The sequence below is a fragment of the Nestor notabilis genome, unplaced genomic scaffold (genome assembly GCF_000696875.1).
Source record: "Nestor notabilis isolate BGI_N333 unplaced genomic scaffold, ASM69687v1 scaffold1205, whole genome shotgun sequence".
Taxonomy (NCBI): domain Eukaryota; kingdom Metazoa; phylum Chordata; class Aves; order Psittaciformes; family Psittacidae; genus Nestor; species Nestor notabilis.
The window spans coordinates 137,526-156,030 of NW_009927724.1; positions in this window are offsets into that span (position 1 = coordinate 137,526).

The following is an 18,505-nucleotide window of genomic DNA, read 5'->3' on the forward strand; positions in this document are numbered from 1 at the left end:
AGCTGCCCTTTTGAGGAGCTGTGGTCATATAGGCTGTTAACAACAGGCTTAGACCTGGTCATTACCAGCACATAGCAAACCCTTCAACTCTCATCTTATCTTCTCTTCATCCCACCACTGCTCTGCAAGAAAAACTCCAGGACCAGTTTGCATGCAGGGAAGTCATAGTCTGTGCGTGACCCACCACAGAGCAGCCAGGCAAAGGAATATAGCTAGCATGTCTGAACGACAGTGGAGAAGGGCATCCCCAGGTCTGTGGCCCAAATCTGAGTGCACCAGCCACGGAGCCATCTGAGATTGCGCATGGCTGTGACAGCATAGCGTGCAACAACAGATCTGCTATGGACCTGCCCCACATTGCAGTCCTGTGCCCTAATCTCCTGTCATAGCAGTGACACAGCTATGATCACAGCTGTGCACCTGCAATGCATGGCAAGGAAACCACTGATCTGCTCAGCACCTCATTGTACACCAGCTCGTATGTGATACTGAAATTGCCTGGTCTACTCAGATGATGCTTGGTAGTGATCATAGCCAGGTTGTGAACCACTGGAATCCTACTAAGTCAGGGCTCCAAAAACCTGAGAATTGATTGTATGAGTCTGACTAAACATTTTTTCCACTTCTTTTAGGCCCTAAGAAGTATATAACGAGCACACCAAAACAATTCAGAAAGAAAAGGAGCACAGGCTACATTATTACTCCAATGTCTGAAACAGTATTGCACTCATGTCTTGAAAACTAAACACAGTTCTCCCTTCCCCCCTTACAGAAGCCACTGTAAAGTTAGAAAAAGGCATGGAGGAGAGCCAAAAGGACATCTTCCATGTGAGGAAAGGCTAAACAAACTAGAATCCATTGGCCTGTGGAAGAGGTGACTTGCAGGGGCCTATAAATGTGTCAGTGTCTTAGAATATGATTGATCACCATTTCTGACACAAGAACTACAAGGGAATTATATCAAGACAGCAGATGGTAGGCTCAAAAAGAGCGAAAGGTGATAGTCCACAAAATGCATAGCTATGGAGCAGGACTCCCTTCTCCAGAACATGCTGGATGCTGAGAGTTTACATGACTTCAGAAAGGAAATTAAGAGGGAAAATAATGGAAGGAAAATCCACCAGGTGCTACCACTGCAGTTCAGGAAACTCCTGAACTATAAGTTGCCGGAGGTTGAGGGACTCTTCCAATGAAGTATCGCTCCCTACATTTCCTGGGTTTACCCTTAGCATCTGCCCTCACCCAGTGCAGAAGACAGTCCATTTTACACAGAGCTGAATTTAGGCCTCCATCAGGGGCTGTAAAGGTGACCAGTGCTACAATCTCCTGGAGAAGTCTGTTGACAAAAACATTCCCATTCCTGGACTCACACATCAGAAAAAAAAAAAAAAGGAAAAAAAAAAAAAGAGGGGATATATCAGGAAACAAAGCAATGCTAAGAAGATGAGGTATTTGGAAAGATTTCTTCACTGAAAGGATGATCAGGCATTGGCACAGGCTGCCCAGGACAGTGGTGGAATCACCATCCCTGGAAGTGTTCAAAACCCGTGTAGATGAGGCCCTTAGTGGCACTGTTTAGTGGTGGACTTGGCAGTGTTGGGATTGAAGTAGGACTTGTTGATCTTAAACGTCTTTTCTAACCTAGTTGATTCTGTCACTCTAAGAGGTGGCATGCTCTAGCAGTTCAAGCTGGCGCTGCTTGAGCTGCTTACTCTTGTCAATCTTGTAAGCAAAGAATACCCATTTGCTCCATGAGGTGCTCAGGGGACTCATTAACTCACATTTCTAAAGTGTCCTGAATACAGACGGTCTCCTAAGCCCAGGCTCAACAGCAGTACTGGCTCCTGCTTACAGCAATTGACACCCCATCATTACAGGAAATGGATTTCCTTCTCCCACCGAATTTGTTGCTGAGGTTAGAAAACCCGTGTGAAGGGAATGGCTGAACCAGAAAATAACTGTGATTCGTTCTGGTATGTCAGTAGAGAAGCCAGGAAACTCCTTGCTGTGGGGTGAAGGATGTAATGAAACCCCTCTAAGCTATAGAACCAGCCCCAAGCTTCACAACTCCTCCAGTTACGAAGTGGTAGCACAAAAGTACCCAGAAAGTAAGTGGCAGCACAAAAGAACCTTCTGATGAGGAGAGATTGTTTCACATAGCCCATGAAGCAAATGCCAGAAGAAAACATTGCTGGACAGACAAAGCAAAAGCTTTGGTTAACGGATCCCCTTTCTGTCCTACACCTTGTGTATAGCAAGCACCAGCTCCTGTCTCCTCAGCAAGGCAGGGAGAAAAGAGACTATAAAGAACATGTAGGAGGAAAGTAAAATAAAGACAATTTATAAATCAAAACAGCAGAAATAGCATCAAAACCCCTGGGAGGAATTCAGAGCTGGGTTAAGTCAGGATGCTTAGCTATGCCTGGAGACATTACAAATTAGGCTCGGCAGAAGCCATTTTGATTTACTTTTTGGTTTTTTTCAGGGGACAAAAAACAGTAAGTAAGCTGCTATCCTGAAAAGTATGCATATATCCTGCTCTCCCTTTGCTCTTTTCCCTGTTCTTGTTGCCACAGTTCTGGACTGATATGGCATTAAGGTGGTCACACCTTCTGTTTCATATACTTGGGGGGAAGATGATGGAGGAGCAGCAGACCATACTGGCAGCTACTTCTTACCTGAGAAGTGAGATCCTTCATCTCCAGCTCAGAAAATATAAACTAGATTTATAGTCTTTTCTCCACAGTCAAGAGCACCCACTGAAGGTTCATCCCACCTACTGTCCTGTCTCCTACAGTGATGGATGATTAGGGCAGAAGGGCTCATGCATGTCCTGCAGCCCAGCTGTGCCATGTCCTTCCCTGGACATGCAGCCCTGACCAGGGAAAATAGGGTCATTGGTTGCTCCAGGCTAAGTGTTTGACTCCTATGTTTAGATATCAGCTCACATGCTGGACAACTGGTCTACTGGGACAAAATGCATCAGTCCCTCCACTTATCCACATGCGTCTCCTCCAGCATAAGTGCAGGGCTCTGCCCTGTGCTGACAGCCTAGAGAGAGCAGAGTCAGTTCAGTAGCTCTCTGTCATGTCACATTATTCATTCCCAAAAGCACACGGTGCTTTGGGCACAGCAAAACGCCTGAAGGACTTGAAATGATAATCAATAAGAGCAGAACTACAAGCTGGAGGTGGGCTCCGCTTCGCAAGGACTTGAAAACAAGGTCAAAGAGTTTAAAGATGACGCTGGTAGCAGATTTCTCATTCGACTTCTAAAGACATCATATTCTGAAGCTGAGACTTTCAAAACAATCAGTAAAAGCGAGGGTCATAAATCCCTGGCAGTAAAGTAGTGACCTGAGTTTCACTGAGTCGTGCAGAAGGCCTGGTCTTTTGCTGCGCAAGTCAATAAAAACAATTGCGTGGTCCCCAGCGGGTGCAGAGCCAGGCTGAAACATTCTGGAAAACTGCCCTTCCTCTCCTTTTTTTGAGGAATTTCACTTCAAATAAGAAAATAGCCCTGAAAAAGTATTACCTCCGCTTGGAACGCTACTGCCTTGAAACTGCTAACAACAGTGACCTTTTGCTTTCCCCTGCTTCAGTGTGAAATATTAACAGCCTCCTCAAATTCGACATAAACGAAAAATTTCAAGGGCATAAAATTGCCTGAAATGAAACAGCAAAATTACCTGCGGAAACTCATGTAAGAAATACTTTCACACCTCTCCACCTCTTATTTTTCAGTGCTGTAACAGTCACACAAATAATTTCTAACCCATGCAGGTAGAGACACAATTAGTTTAATTACACAGCGCAGGCTGTGGTTCAGGCAATTAGACTTTTCCTTCCATCCACACCATTTTAATGACAGCCAAGTAGCCCCCCAAGGCTCTTGCATCTTGTTTAGAGCTATGACCGGCTGATCAGGGCACAGCAGATGCTCAGCTGATTTTCTGCTTGCTGCTGCAGCAGCAGCATATGCTTGAGCTTCCTACATCCATGAAAACAGGAGGGTCTGGGGAAGAGCGCCCAGTGGGAGTCTGAGGATGCTGGCCCCAAATGGAGCTTGCTCAGGGCTGGAGCATCACCGTCCTGCCTGGCAGGGTTAGGCAGACAGGGCTTGTGTTTCACCGCCCTCTCCACGTGCTGCCCAAGAGGCAGCCACTGCAGCCACCCAACCTTTCATCTCCCTTCCCCTGAAGAGAGGCTATTGCTTGGTTACAGGAGAAATCAGCGCTCACAGAGGATGTGAGAAGAAAATAAATCAGCTCTCCTGGGCAATGGAGCTGCTGGATGGCATGCCTTTTCCACTCTCCTGCATGAGATTTGGGTTGTTGGTGTCCAGATCTGACCTGTAGCTGTTGCCCAACCTCCCTTCTCCACTATCATCCCTGGGTGATCCATGTTGCTCCTGATAACACGGAGGGTGAGGTTGGTAACACACCACAACCCTATTCAGATGAGGAGGGGGGGGCACACATGAGCAGTGTTTTGTAAACCATTAAACAAACAGGACATCCGTATGAGGACAGAAAATGTCTTGCAGCCCTGAAAAAATGGGTGAAGAACTGCTGAGCTGTAGCCTACCATGTAGTTGGTTTGCCAAGCAGCACCTTGACCTTTGTGTTACACATGCAGGTGGAATCGGGTCAGCTACTGCAATGCCCTCCCTGGCTCCAGATGGATGGCCCCTTGGCTCCTTATCCTGCGGGGGGAGCAGGGTCAGCAGGGTCATACCTTGCTGGCAGCCACAGACTGTGCTTCACCCACCGCTGCTGCTCTCACCTCGGTGGCTGGGGCTGCCTCACGTTGTCTCTAGAGACAGAGACGCAAAAGATGCAGCCTCTGACCCGTTTTAGCGCTTTCATGTAAAGCTCATCCTGAGAGGCTTCCCCAGGGAGCAGAGAGCTGGCACTACTCTTCCTCAGCTCCCGTAGACTATCTAGACCCAGCCCGAGCAACTGCAGCGTGAGGATGAGGCTGGGCCATGTCCTGCTTCCCTCCTGTCAGCCTCTAAGCAGAGTGCAGGCAGCTCCCTGAGCCCATGCTGGCTTATGGATGAGGAAAGACAGACAAGTGCCTTAAAGGCATCCCTGTCTCCATCCTCCTCGGCAAAACTACTGCATTAAAAAGATTAAAGGCCTATTTCTGCCCATTTTAAATGTGCTGATTAAATTAAGAAGCATTTTCCTTTTCTTATACAGTACAAGCTGGCACTCTATCATGCCAGTTTCACAATGCTGGTAGTTTATACAGTTTTGTTGTATTATTCTTTTGCCCTGTCAGAAGCAACGCAGACATTTTCTTTTACAAGGACCCATCTGTCTGTTCCCAACCTCAGTTACTTTTTGAGCTCACTGGTGAGTTTCACCCTCATCTGAAAAAGGAGCACAGCCCTCAAAGGCATCAAGTTCTTCAAGTAGGGAATGGAGAGAGGCAGAAACTCAGTTTAGTGCTTCTCCTGAGGAAGGGCTGGGGGGGAACCCCACGGTGCACCACGAGCCAGCCAGCATGCACGGGGCCAGGGAGGAGAGAGGGAAGCATCTCGTAGGAGTGCAGCCCAGAGACATGGACACAGGCAGGACACTGAGGATAGGATGGTGTGGGGGACTAGAGGGGCAGTAAACACTGCCCTAAGGGACCTGTCATGATAGGTGGAGGGACAAAGGACATTATGAAGGGAAAAGCAGGTATCATTAGTTCTGCTAAGCAAAAAAAAACCCCGAACAACTCACTATTCTTCCTTTAGGACAGAAGCTGTTGTTTTCCACATATTTCTCCACTTCTTTTGTATGCACAACCCAGGGATAACATTCATTGGCCTCTGCTGCCTGCCTTGTTCTTTCCTAAGGGGCAATCCCACTCCAGGGAGGCTAATGGAAAAAACCTTCCAGAGACTTCAGTGAGAACATCACTGGGGCAAAGTACCCAAAAATGAACACAGAGCAATGTCAGCTGGAATTTCCCATATGCCTTAGACTGCCTGTTTCCTTTCATTACAGCTCTCCATGGTGTCTGGGCACAGCCTTTCCCCCAGGGAGGCTGCACTGACACAGCTCAGCCGATGCAGCATGAGTTACTGCTCCTACCGGCCACTGTCTTACCAGAACTGTGCCTCTGAGCTAAGATTTTAGCTCAAACCCTGAGCTGCAGCAACATCCTGAGGTCTCAGCCATGGCCTCCAAAAGGGTGAATTTTCCCAGCTACTTGGGAGTCACAAATACTACACAAAAGGCATGGCTGGGCCATGCATGAGAGAGGAAATATTTTCATACACCTAGAGCTGGATTTGATGCACCTCCAGAGACATTGCAAGTAATGTCTATTTTTTTTTTGCTGTATTGGACTTTATATATTTGGGTTTGGGTGAAGTTTTTTTAGTTTTTCCTTTTTTTTTTATGAAGTCATCGAACAGAGCAAATTGGGCAAAACTGGTCTTGCAATGGAAAGTGATGACCTTCACCTGAGAAAGTCACCTTGGACTTTGTTGCTATAGTTTAATAATGAAAAACTTAATTAAAAAAGATAAAAGGAAAGAGCAGAAACAAGCGTGAGAATGATCCAGAGACTACCCTGAAGTGTCCAGCATGGCAGGGGAGCAACGTCTCCTCACCTGGCAAGGCAGAGGAGCAAACGACTGGCCACTGCGTGTCCCCTGTGGCTGGAAAGTTTGTGGATGGGGACATGACCCATCCCCAAGATACAGATGAGTCCAGCCTGATGGGCAGGGTCACAGCAGCTCCATCAAGTCACCAAGAGCTCATCCAAAACATGGCACCTGTGAAACTGCCTGGTGCCACTCTGGCACACATATTAAGCTCTGGGAAAGACCAGAGCCTCACCACACAGAGCACAACATCGTTTTCTTGTTGCAGCACAGCCAAGCCAGAAAGGAAATGTGTCCCACTTTCAGATGCCAAACTCTTTGCACTCCTTCTCCACGAAACTGGAGAGACAATCATGCCCCAGAGCCCCGAGGCTGCTGCACAGCTTCATTTGTTCATATGCTTTCTAGGGGTGGAAAATAGATAATGGCAGAGCCAGCTTCCTCCACAGGAACACACACAAACGTTGTTAGCCAGCAGTGCCTTGGCTGAGGTTTCCCTCAAAATAGCTCCAAAACCGCGCTCATTACCCAGGAAGAGCACCAGCCCTTGCTGTCTAGAATCATCCTGCAACTAGCTGGACATTATTATCTCTACTACTTTAACACTCATATCTTCCTTATCCTCTCCCTACTTCTTGTCCTAAGCATGATACAGCAATGCAGAAGGAGCAGCTCCTCCCCCAAGGCTTTTAATATCAGGAGATAAGGCAGATGAATGAAAGGCTGTTGTCCATGTTGCCTTGGCTGGGGACCTGAACCATAGCTCACACAGCCAGTCCATACCAGGGTGCAGCCCCTGACCCTCCTAGGCCTGGCATAGCTTCTACTGCATGAGCATCTCCACAGGGGCCAGACATGGCACTCACTTGCTGTATCCCCAGTGAACAGGACCCAGCATCGTGGGAAGGTCCTCCCCCAGTGTAAGGATATTAGTCCTTTGTTCCTTATGCCCATTAAGTTTCTCCAGAAGAAAACACATTTCCAGCAGCCTGTCTTCAGCCAGGCTCCAAGCAGCACTCATGGGAGGTGGGGAGTAGGGAGAAGGTAGGAAGGGATGGAGAGAGGATGAGTTTGACCAGTTCCCCAGTGTTGTGAAGACAAAGGATGGGGAGGGCTTCACCTGGGGAGTGAGGTTCATCCTTCAGGGTCAGAGTCTCTTGGAGATAGATAGGAAGGGCACAGGCATAGCCCCCAAAACAACCCAGAAGCTGGAGAGGCAGGGAAGTTCAGATCCATTTCAGAGACCACCAGAGCTTGTAGGGCCTCTGCGAAGGAGTGCCAAAACGCTGAAACCCTGTGTTTCAGGTTGATCCTTGCGATGGCAACACACAAGGACTGCCTCAGCCCCAGGGCCAGGCAGCTGTACCAATCCCTCTGCTATGCGTATCACCTCGCCCCTGAGCCCTACCCACTTGGAGACCCTTCCAGGGAAACTTGCTCAGATTTCATCCAAGTGCTGTTAGAGCATCTTCACCTTTCAAGCTCACTACATCCCCCCCCCCAGCCCATAGGCATTGTGAGAAGCTTTCCACTTTTCAGACCCCCAGTACTACTTTGAGGTGCTGCTCTGGGATTGCTGTCCTTCCCTCACCCTGCCTGGCAGCACCAGCCCCCTGGATAGGAGCTGGGGGCTGCTCACCCAGCAGCATGCAGGGGGTGATTGCTTCTGCCCTGCTTCTTCACTACAGCAGAAACACTCTCCAAAGCCCAAGCTTTTGCTCAGGGTGAGAGGGTTTTGAAGTAGAGGTTGGTTGCTGCAGCTACTTGTTAACACCAAGGGGAATCCAGTTAGTGACAGATGGGAAATATGCTGCCTTCCCAGCAACTGGTGTCTTTCTTGACCAAGGGGACTTTGCAATGGCAATGGCAAATGGCAGAAGAAATTTAGGCACAGCAATGGTGCAGCTGAGGGTAAAGCACAAACTACGCCTGCTCCTGCATTGGGCAACATGCCCGCTTCACACTGTCCTGATCGAGCATCAGGTAGGCAGGTCTGCCCTCATTTGCGGATCTCTCCAGCACCTTCTGGGAGGCAGAAACCATCTTTTATCCTGCCTTGTCCTCAGGATGCTGAGCCACTCAGTCCCACATCCAACCCAGCATGGATGGAGGAGAGGTCAGCACCTACAGTGTCCTTTCCACAGTGATGCCCATGCAAACAGGTGGCTCTTCCCCAGCACCACTGTAATGCACCCTTCTTTGACCCCCATGCTCATGTCCCCAGGACCAGACACTGCTGCCCCAGTGGAGGCACCTACCTCACAGTGCCAGCTGGTTGAGGGTCCTTGGGGTCCTCTGGCTCTGCACCGAGCTGCTCACGGAGACACCAGCCCAGGCAGGCACATACTGACCTGCTCCTACACACAGAGGGGAACTATGAGCTGCGGGCCCCTCTCTCCCTGCCTCACCCCACACAGCTTCTCATTGCCCATATTGATGAGCCCTTAATGAGCTTTGAGCTTATGTCCAGTCAAATCAACACCCTGCATGTCGCGGGTGTGGGGTGGGGGGGTACCCAGCGCCACTGGAAAAACACCCGTTGCTGAGAGGGAAGAGGCTCCAAGGGCATGGGCAGGAGGGAGGGCAGGAGCGTGGGCAAAGGGCCTGGCACCCACAAATGGGGGAGGCAGCAGCTGAGCAGGTTGTGTGGAGTTAGTTGCATCCGTGTTGCTGAAGCAGTTCCAGCAAGGATGGCTGCCGCAGTATGCAAGAGGCCATGCTAAAGGCACTGCACGTCCCTTGACCTCTGTGTTTGCAGTCGGACAGTGGTCTCCATCTTCTCCACAAGCAGGGCTGGCTGCGGATGTGCAGAGGATGCAGAGGTCCAGCACACCATGTGCAGTGAGGAGGGTGAGTCTCTGCCCATGAGCCTCTCCTGCTTTCACACAGCCCTTGCACAGGGCTTGCAACAGTGCAGCCCTGTAAATGGGAGCAGGGCAGGCAGGGCTCAGGAGGCATAGTCCCAACAGTACCGTGGTGTTACTGGTCATGTGCAGTACTGGCTGTGGGTCAGGCTTTTGAGGTGGAGAGGGGAGGCAGAGGAAGGGGGTACTGCTGGTTTGAAGTGTCAGGTACCGGCCACTAGCCAAGGAAAGGAGCCACATGTAAACAACTAGTTGCTTAGCATGTAATTCCTGCAACTGGCTCTAAAAGGAGTTATATGGAACCTTTATTTCCCTTTTCTTTTTGTTTCTGGGACCCAAGACAATTTGCATGCACTGGGAGCACAGAGAAGTCTCTTTCAAAGGCAGTGTGCGGGAGCTGCTGCCTCTTCGAGCATCACCTCATTAGCAGCAGCACTTTCAGAGGTGCAGTAGGAGGAGCCCAAGTGAATTAAAGTATAATTCCAACCAGAGACCGCCAGCAAAAATGACACCTTCTCACTTACCAGCTCCTCTTTCGTGTGAAAGCAGAAGTAGGTGCACTTGAATTACTGACTAAAGTACATTTAGTAGCTTTCAGCGCTGTGGAGAAAACACAGCTGGTGACCTGGATTCCTCCTGTATGCCCCAGGGCCCACAAAGGCTTGCTTCACCCCAGCCATAACCACACACCAGCTCCCCAGGGGTTTAGGTAGAATCATAGAACAGTTTGGCTTGGAAGGGACCTTAAAGATCACCCAGTTCCAACCCCCTGCCATGGGCAGGGACACCTTCCACTAGACCAGGTTGCTTCAAGCCCCTGTGTCCAACCTGGCCTTGAACACTGCCAGGGATGGGGCAGCCACAGCTTCTCTGGGCAACCTGTGCCAGCGCCTCACCACACTCATAGTGAAGAATTTCTTCCTAATATCTAACCTAAATCTACCTTTTGTCAGCTTAAAGCCATTCCCCTTTGTCCTGAAACTACTAGCCCTTGTAAAAAAATCCCTCTCCAACTGTAGACTGAGGGTTACTTCAGTAATCCCACACGGTTTATTCCTCAGCAGCAAAAACTCACCTTCTTTAAAGGTTTCTGTGTCTCCTTAGAGCAAGCAATCACACCCATTACCAATCACAGCTAAACCTAATGCAGCCCATCTGCAAAAGCCCTTTACCCATACGGATGGGAGGGAAAACATGCTGCCTTACATCTTTGCTGAGGTTGTTGCTCATAGTCCCACCTACATCTCTGCTAATACTGTGCCAATGGGCTATGTTTAAAGATCATGTTTCAGGCTAAGTGGGCGCTAGAGGAGCATGGAGGAGGCAGTAAGACCCCACCAGGTTATTTCAGCCACTAAAGGAGACAGATGGCGTTACCAGGAGGGCTGGCGAGGCTGGAGAGAGGAAAATGGAGAAAGGAAATGATTTTTGCTGGGTTTGAGAGCCAAACCAGGAGGGTTTGAGAGCCGAGTGGGAGGATGGCACACAGGCTGGAGGGATCCTCACAAAAAGGCATCCTCTCCGAACTGAAGTGAATGCTGTGAGTGCGAATCCCTTCTGAGAGCAAGCTGTGGGTCTGACAGAGCACCCTGATCCACCTCCTCTGCCAGGGAGCCTGGGTTCCCCACACCACACCATGAGCTGGAGTACCCCTTATTTAGCAGCTAACAAAGTCAAAAAAGAGAGAAACTACATTTGTCTCAGACATCTCCCCTTTAGACTCTTGCCTAGGATAAAACACAGCCAGTGAAAATGTTGCTCTGTCCTCGCTCCCAAGAAAACCCACTCTGCATCCATGCAAGTGAGCACAGCCTGAGCTGGCCAGATGTGCAAGGACAGGGAGCATGTAGCGCAGAGCAATCATTATCGCCCGTCACACCATGGAGCTCTGCTGGAATCGCTGCCAGCTGAGTCCTGCAGGAGTGAGATCAAGCCTCTGCTCAGTCAGCTCACCAGAGAGCTTCCTCACAGCTATTGGTGAAAGTGGGTCTGGCAAAGATGGCCTTCCCCTGCCTCCTGGATGTGCTGGACCACGCAGGAGGCTCAGCTCACCCTTATCTGCCAGGATCACTTTGCAGCCACCACAGGCCCCAAGCCAGAAGAGGGCTTTTTGAATGTAATGCCATGTTACCAGGTCAGGTTTGCTTCGGCCAAACCAACCAACTTAAAGCGGGTACCTGCAAGTGGGGAGTCAGCAGCAGAGCCCCTGGCTTCCTTTAGTCAAAAGAAATGAAACTTCAGATACCAAGATACCACAACTCACCCTTTCCTGAGCAAGCCATGCCTGGCATTAGCCTGTCCATCGCTGTTTCCTCTTGGTCTTCAATCTCTCCTCAAGCCCTATTGCTGATGTGACACCTCCTCAAATAAAAAGACAGAGAGAGACGGTAGCGGTTTGCTTGCAGGGCAGGTGCAGATCTCAGGCCTGAGGGAACCAGCCTGTTAAATGTGCTTTCACAGCTCCCCACACAGTCCTGGTTCAGGAACACCAAGAAACCACAACAGGTTGGCTGGAAATACCAGTTGACATAGGCAAAGAAAGACACTAATTCCTTTCACTGGAGGCACAGCAAAGCATCTCCCCACCTTGAGCACTACTGGAGAGAAAACAGGCCTGAAAGCAGCCATTTCCACTGAAGAGACAAAAACTGAATTTGAAAGCAACAAGTGTTTTCTGTATAACATTTGTTGTGCGAGTTAGAGGCAGAAGCAGGCAGTCAGTATCAAAGACACTGGGGAGCAAGAATGTCTCTCAACATCAGTATGAGCAACCCTTTCTTTTCCTAGAAGGAAGGAAATTGGAACCAAGAACAGAAGACAGTACATGGATATTTCATACTTGACTAGAGCTAGACATGGACTGGTAAGCCCAAATGAATTTGGGAACATGCCTTAGGAGAGAAGCAGAATTTGTTTGGAAGGGAAGGATTTGGAGCTGTTCTCTTGGTTGTTGTCAATAAACATTCATGAGTCTATATTTTGATTCACCAGCGTGTTCCCAGAAAATGGGAGCTTGGCACACACTGAAACAGATACTCACTGGCTTGAGTATTTGCATTTGAAGCGTTTGGGCTGCCACCTCCAAAGCTTTTGGTGGCTTGGGAAGTATCCAGCGAAAGAACCCAACCCCACCTTACAATCTGGGTGAGTAAACACAAGTGCAAAGTGTTTTCTGAATAACAGCTATTGGACACGATGACAGCAGTAAAAGCAGCCAAATTATCAGGCTAGCCATCTCTTGGTTTAAAATTCATTTGCAAAAATCATTAGCACAATCATTGTAAAATAAGCAGAATTATAATCACTCAAGGATAATTTGCAAAGAGGAATAGGGCTGTACTCACTGAAAAGAGATGCTACTAGCTGTGAGGCTGCCTGGCCCTACATCCACCAAGTCCACCACCTCCAAAAGAAAGCAAAGCTGGCCAGAGCAGGAGGTCTGGCAGACACTGCCTTTTTGAGCCCAGTTTAAGGCATGACCTTCTCCTCCACGACTTCAGCAATCCTGCCAGGCTGCAGTGGGGGCCAACCTGGCTTGCCTCCTTCCTCCCTGAGCAGGCTCTGGGCTCAGGTCTGGTCCAACTCCTGCCACCCAAACCATCCTGCCCCAAAATACGGTCAGTAGGATATAGGCAGGGAAAACATGTAAGCCCATGGTAGGTAAGGCAGGACAATCGCTGTGCTGTCCTCCCAGCTTCCACCCACAGATGCTATGCAGGCCTGCTGAAAACTCCGTGGTGGGGTCCAGGGTTGCTTCAGCAGCAGCGGCTGGGCGGTTAATACCCAATAACATAATCATCTCCTAGCCTTGCTGGCCTCTTCTCCCCAGGAAAGCTGCCAAAACCTGGACTCCTCCCAGTCCTGGGCACCTTGTGCATTCACTCCCAGTCAAGGTGGGATGAGCCAGTCCTATGGCACAGGGAGAGGTTTTGCCCTTCACATTTACAGTTCTCCACAAGCTGCCAGCCACACTCCCAGGGCACGCTGCTTCTTTGAAATATCCTTCCCCCAGAAACCTGTCCAATACTTTCTGCAGCTAGCAACTTATTTACAGTTGCTTTCACCACTGGTCTTAAATCTACATTTATGCCACTTGCCCCTGCTGCTGTTAGGAGAACTTGGGAGCAATTTCATCTGGAGATCACTTGTTTCAAAGACTGGGCGTTTTTAAATCACTTCCACTGCCAGCAGCATGAACAAAGCAGAACGTGGTGGAGGAACAAAAAACGTAAAAGACATATAGTAAGAACAAAACTAAAAATAAGTAAGTGGAAAGGAATTTCCACCCTGGAGGAGATTAAAGGTGACTTGCAAAAGAAAAATAGATTGGGTTAGGGAACTTTGCTTCGCCTGCTTATTTTTTCCCCCTGGAATACTTTGTAGACAGGGAGAACTAGTGAGATAACATCATTGGAGATACTGGCAGCAAGACATCATCAGTGGTGAAACAGTCAAGTCCTGTTAAGCTTAGTATTATTTCTGTTGTTTGCCCCGTGTGCTTCACCTTAACTCATGTTGTTGAGAAGCACCTGGGAGAAAAGCTTCCTCTGCTAAAGATCTATCAGTGCTGAGCTTTCAGTCAGCAAGCGAGACCAGAAGGACCAGAGTCCTCCAGCACAAAATGAAGAAGATCAATCTGACAAGTCCTGAGATGCATTATGGAAGGAGCAGGGATATTAGGCAGAAGAGAAAGAGAAGGCCACTAAAATAAAATCCATGCATTCAAAGAGGTCACAATAGCATTTTCCCTTTCTTTCAGTGACAAGCCTTCACCTCCAGTTTGTTTGGGTAGAGTACTTCTGGGTATGTGACCATTTTTCCATTTGACTGAAATAAACAGGGCTGTATAAATGGAATTTTCTGAGGGGAGAGAAGCGCACTGTTCACATTGGGTAGCATGCCTGTGGCTTTTGTTAACAGCTAACACACAATGAAAGCTCTGGCCTCTGCACCATCACAACATCTCCTTCCCCATCCACATCAAAGCTGGTGGTGCTGCTTGAGGTTGGCCCGTACCTGTGTGTAGACAACCACTTCATCTAATCATGCTGATAGCTATGGCACCTCACTGCAACACAGATTCAGTTTCCTGCTTGGCAAAGCCATACCTGTGTTATCTTTCCAAAGCATGAGGTTTAATTACAGCATCTGCCTCCCTGGAGCTGCCAGAAAGCTCTTAAGCTTTGGTTTGCTGGTTAGTCTGTAAGGACTGTCAGGGGCACGGCACCTGCCTGCGGGCTTTCAGCTTTCTCCAGAGGTGCTCCAAAGTTCAAGCATGCCTGGGGTCTAAGTGACACAGAGACACCCCAGGGGGCCCCAGAAGCCATATACCGCTGGTGTCCATGGTGATATTGTGGTATTTGGGAGCAGCCTCTAAGCATGGCAGAGTCTCCCCTTACCCCATCTTCTTGCCTATGTCCCTACCGCAGGGGTATCTGAGTGAAACTGGGGGTCCAATGTCCCTGTGATGTGTGCCTCCAGGCCAGCACACCAACAAGGGACATGAGGCCCTCGAACAGGAAGCTATCACAGACACCAGCCATGGGATTTCTACAGGGAGAAGGGCTTTTGAGAATACTTGTGTTGCAGCAGGGTTACAGTATCTACCCACTGCACAGAGCTCTCCTAGGTCTTGTCTACACATAAGCAACCAGGTTTTACCCATCTGCATCAAATCCAGTTAGTCTAAATTAAAACAGAGCAGCCCACTTTGCAAGTATGATTATTCTTAGAGTGATACCACCTAGTACACCAGATACCTAGATACCACTTGAGTGATAGGTGGACATACTCGCATTGAAAACAGTGTGTCTGTGTCTGCAGGTTGTTTTGATAAATGTATTTGAAAAACCTGAGCATCTATCTGTCAGTGAAACTGCTCTCACAAGGGACTGTGATGATTCCGCTCTATTGCTTCTAATCCATCCAAAGCAGTGTGAAAAGTAATACTTAGCTCAATCTCAATCCTGATGGACTTAATATAAATTAATATTAGTGTGAATGGAACATAAATAGAAGTGTCCTCACATACTTTGGAAGATTTAACTGAAATCACATACTGTGTTAAACCAACCTAACTTTAAAGTAAATGTGCCCTTAGGTCTAGTTACCTCATTTGTATAGCTCTGCCAGGAGAGAGTATGATTCTTTTTCCCTCTTTATTAAGAGGCTTATGCTGATAAAAGCTCTGAGGTAGACGCTTTAAATCAACAAAAGTACAGTTATACTGATGGAGCTTTATGCCACTTCCCAGTACAACTATATGGCAATACTCTCCTACAGGGAAGAAGCAGCCTTATTGAGCTACTGCGTTTGACCTCAAAAGCACAGCAGTAAGCGGGAAAATGTGATAGGTGTGGATGAGAAAGAGGACAGATTCGGGTATGAGATGCAAGCCAGGGCAAGTTAGCAACAGAGGCAGTATAACCACCACCCACCACAGATGATCCATTATGATAAATATGCGGGTGTTGGGGATAAGAGGAAGAGCAAAGCCACGGCTCCTCTGTGAAGTGCCATGTGGGTATAATCTCATTTATCACCACGTAGGAAGGGACAGTGCCTGCACCATGAGGGAAAATGTCTCCAGCCTGCAACTTTGCTGCTGCTTGCCCGCGTGATGCACACAACCAAAACAAGTCCTTGTTTGCAGCAATCATGTTTTGGCCTCTGGGGGATTTACTTCTATCGATAGAATTGGACGGTGGGAAATTGCTTTGCCATCGTTCGATGTGCCGTACGTCAGCCTGTCCAAGGGATTTTGGCCACAACAACCAGATACTTCTGTTTGGTAAAACTCCATTCCCTTCCTTCCAGAGAGGGAAGAAAAGCTATGAAGTTTTGCCAAGACTATGAATTACCTCTACCTATAGTCAAGGTCTGGAGGCTCACAAACTCCAAATGCTGGCAGCAACATACTTACTCACCAGCCTCCATCACAACACGGACATCAGTGGTGTGATTAAGACACAAAAAATACCAAAGTGTAATCCTCCCCCAGATACTCTGGCACACGTGTGGAGATGTGCAACGTCTCAGATCAGTATCTCTAGCTTTCTGAAAGGGACCAGCCCCCTTTCGCCTTTCTCCTTTTTACACGAAGCTCTGCAGGAACCCAAGAACCAAACAGCAAAGTTTTTGCTGCTGCCACTTTTCCTGACCGCAGGCTGTGACACCTGCTTGGAAAGACCCCCCATGCCAGCACCCCCCTGCCCTAATAAAGCCCAGCTCCAACTGCCTGGATCCCAGAGAAGCAGGGAAGTGGGACTGAGCTTGACCATCCCCAAATGCAAGGTAAATGCCACCTCTGTCTTGAACTGCAAAAGAGGCTGCTGTGGGGGTCATGTTGAAGATTACATGATGTAAAATTTCAGGCATCAAATAACTTTAAAAAAAATAATATAGGAAATTAATTCCTGGAATTTCCCCAACTTGTCACTGTAAAATCAATAAAATCAATATGTTCTTCAAGGGTTCAAATATCCTCCACCCACAGGCTCTGAAAAAATCTGCCTGTGCCTGACCACACAGCTCACCCATGTAGAGACACACACTCCCATGCCTGGGCTCCTGGGCAAGGAGGTTAATGGAGAGGATAACTGGGGGCTGACTCTATGCTCTAGTTTTAATTAGCTGGTAGCTTATGCTTTAGCTAAGCAGTAGGTATAAAGCTGAGCCCTACAGAAGCAGCCGGGAATGGGAGAGCCCAGTGTTGGTGACAGGATAGACACCCATGGGACACAATTGCATGGGGCATGGGAGAGAGGACTCCACCACTGTATCCCCGTTACATGACTGATGTACACATCACACTGGTACCAACACGAGCCACAGTCCCCTGGGCTGTCTGGGGAAATCGTACCTCATCCCGAAGCACAACACAGAAAACTAATACTGCCTGGACATGTTTTCCCTCAAGGTGTGAGATTAAGGCCCAGGACTGTGCCAGTTCCCATTGCCAGGCTGCCTCCCACCCTCCTGAAGAGGCTAACCCAGGGTTTCTGATTTACGTCACTGTGCCTCGCCACTGGTGGGATTTCTTCAGCGTTTCCTGAGCCTGCCTGTGAGCTGTTTGCAGCATCTCAGCACTAAGCCCTCTGCTCCCAGAGAGCCTGGTCAATAAACACCAGGCTGCAGCTCACAGGCATCCCCGCCTCAAAGCTAATGTGGGGGGAGGAAGGTTCATGTTGAAAGACAGGATATGGGAAGGTGGTAGGTTTCTTTTTTGTTTGGGGGTGGGTTATTCCTCCATGAGAAAAAGAAGCTCGGTTCATCTCCTGTTGAAGTACGAAGTTGAAAAAGGCACCAGGCTGCTGTAATCACTCATCCTTCTCCAGAGACCCCTATCTACACCATGGCACAGCAAAAGCCTCACACTCAACAGAGCCTATTTTGAAAAAGTCTAGTGGCAACTGGCAAATAACAAACAAGCATGAGCACACCTCCAGTCCAGAGCTGCCATCCTAGACAGCTAGCATGGTAAAGCTCCCTGTCCTGGCTGTGTCCCAGGCTGGGCAGGAAACTGTTTTACAGCCTGTTGAAAAAAGGAGACCGAAATCAAGACACCTTTTCACAGCATGGCCTTGGCATGTCACCAAGAGCAAGGCAGGACAGAGTTGCCCACAACTAGCTTTGCACAGCCATTGAAAGCATTTCTCCCTGGCAATCCCTTTACTTTCCACACAGCTTTCCAAGCACAGGCTTGACAAACCAGAACAGACAGCTCCAAAAATACATGTCCTCCTTTGCCGTCGTGGGTCAGGGATTCAGAACAGAGCCAGGATCATGCTCCAAGAGCAGTTGGAGGGGCAGAGCTCATTCTGGGTTTAAAAACAAAACAAAGCAAAACAAGCTCTCCACCTCCCACCACTGTTAGACATGTTTCTTCTCTTCCTTTGGCACGATCAAGAGATTCAGGAATAAAGTCTGACTCTAACGCTCCAGCCCTTCCTTGCAGCCCTGCTGAGTGAACTGGATAGCAGCATATACACATCTGCTCAGCCTCTCAGGTCTTAAATGTTAATCCTTACTTTTTG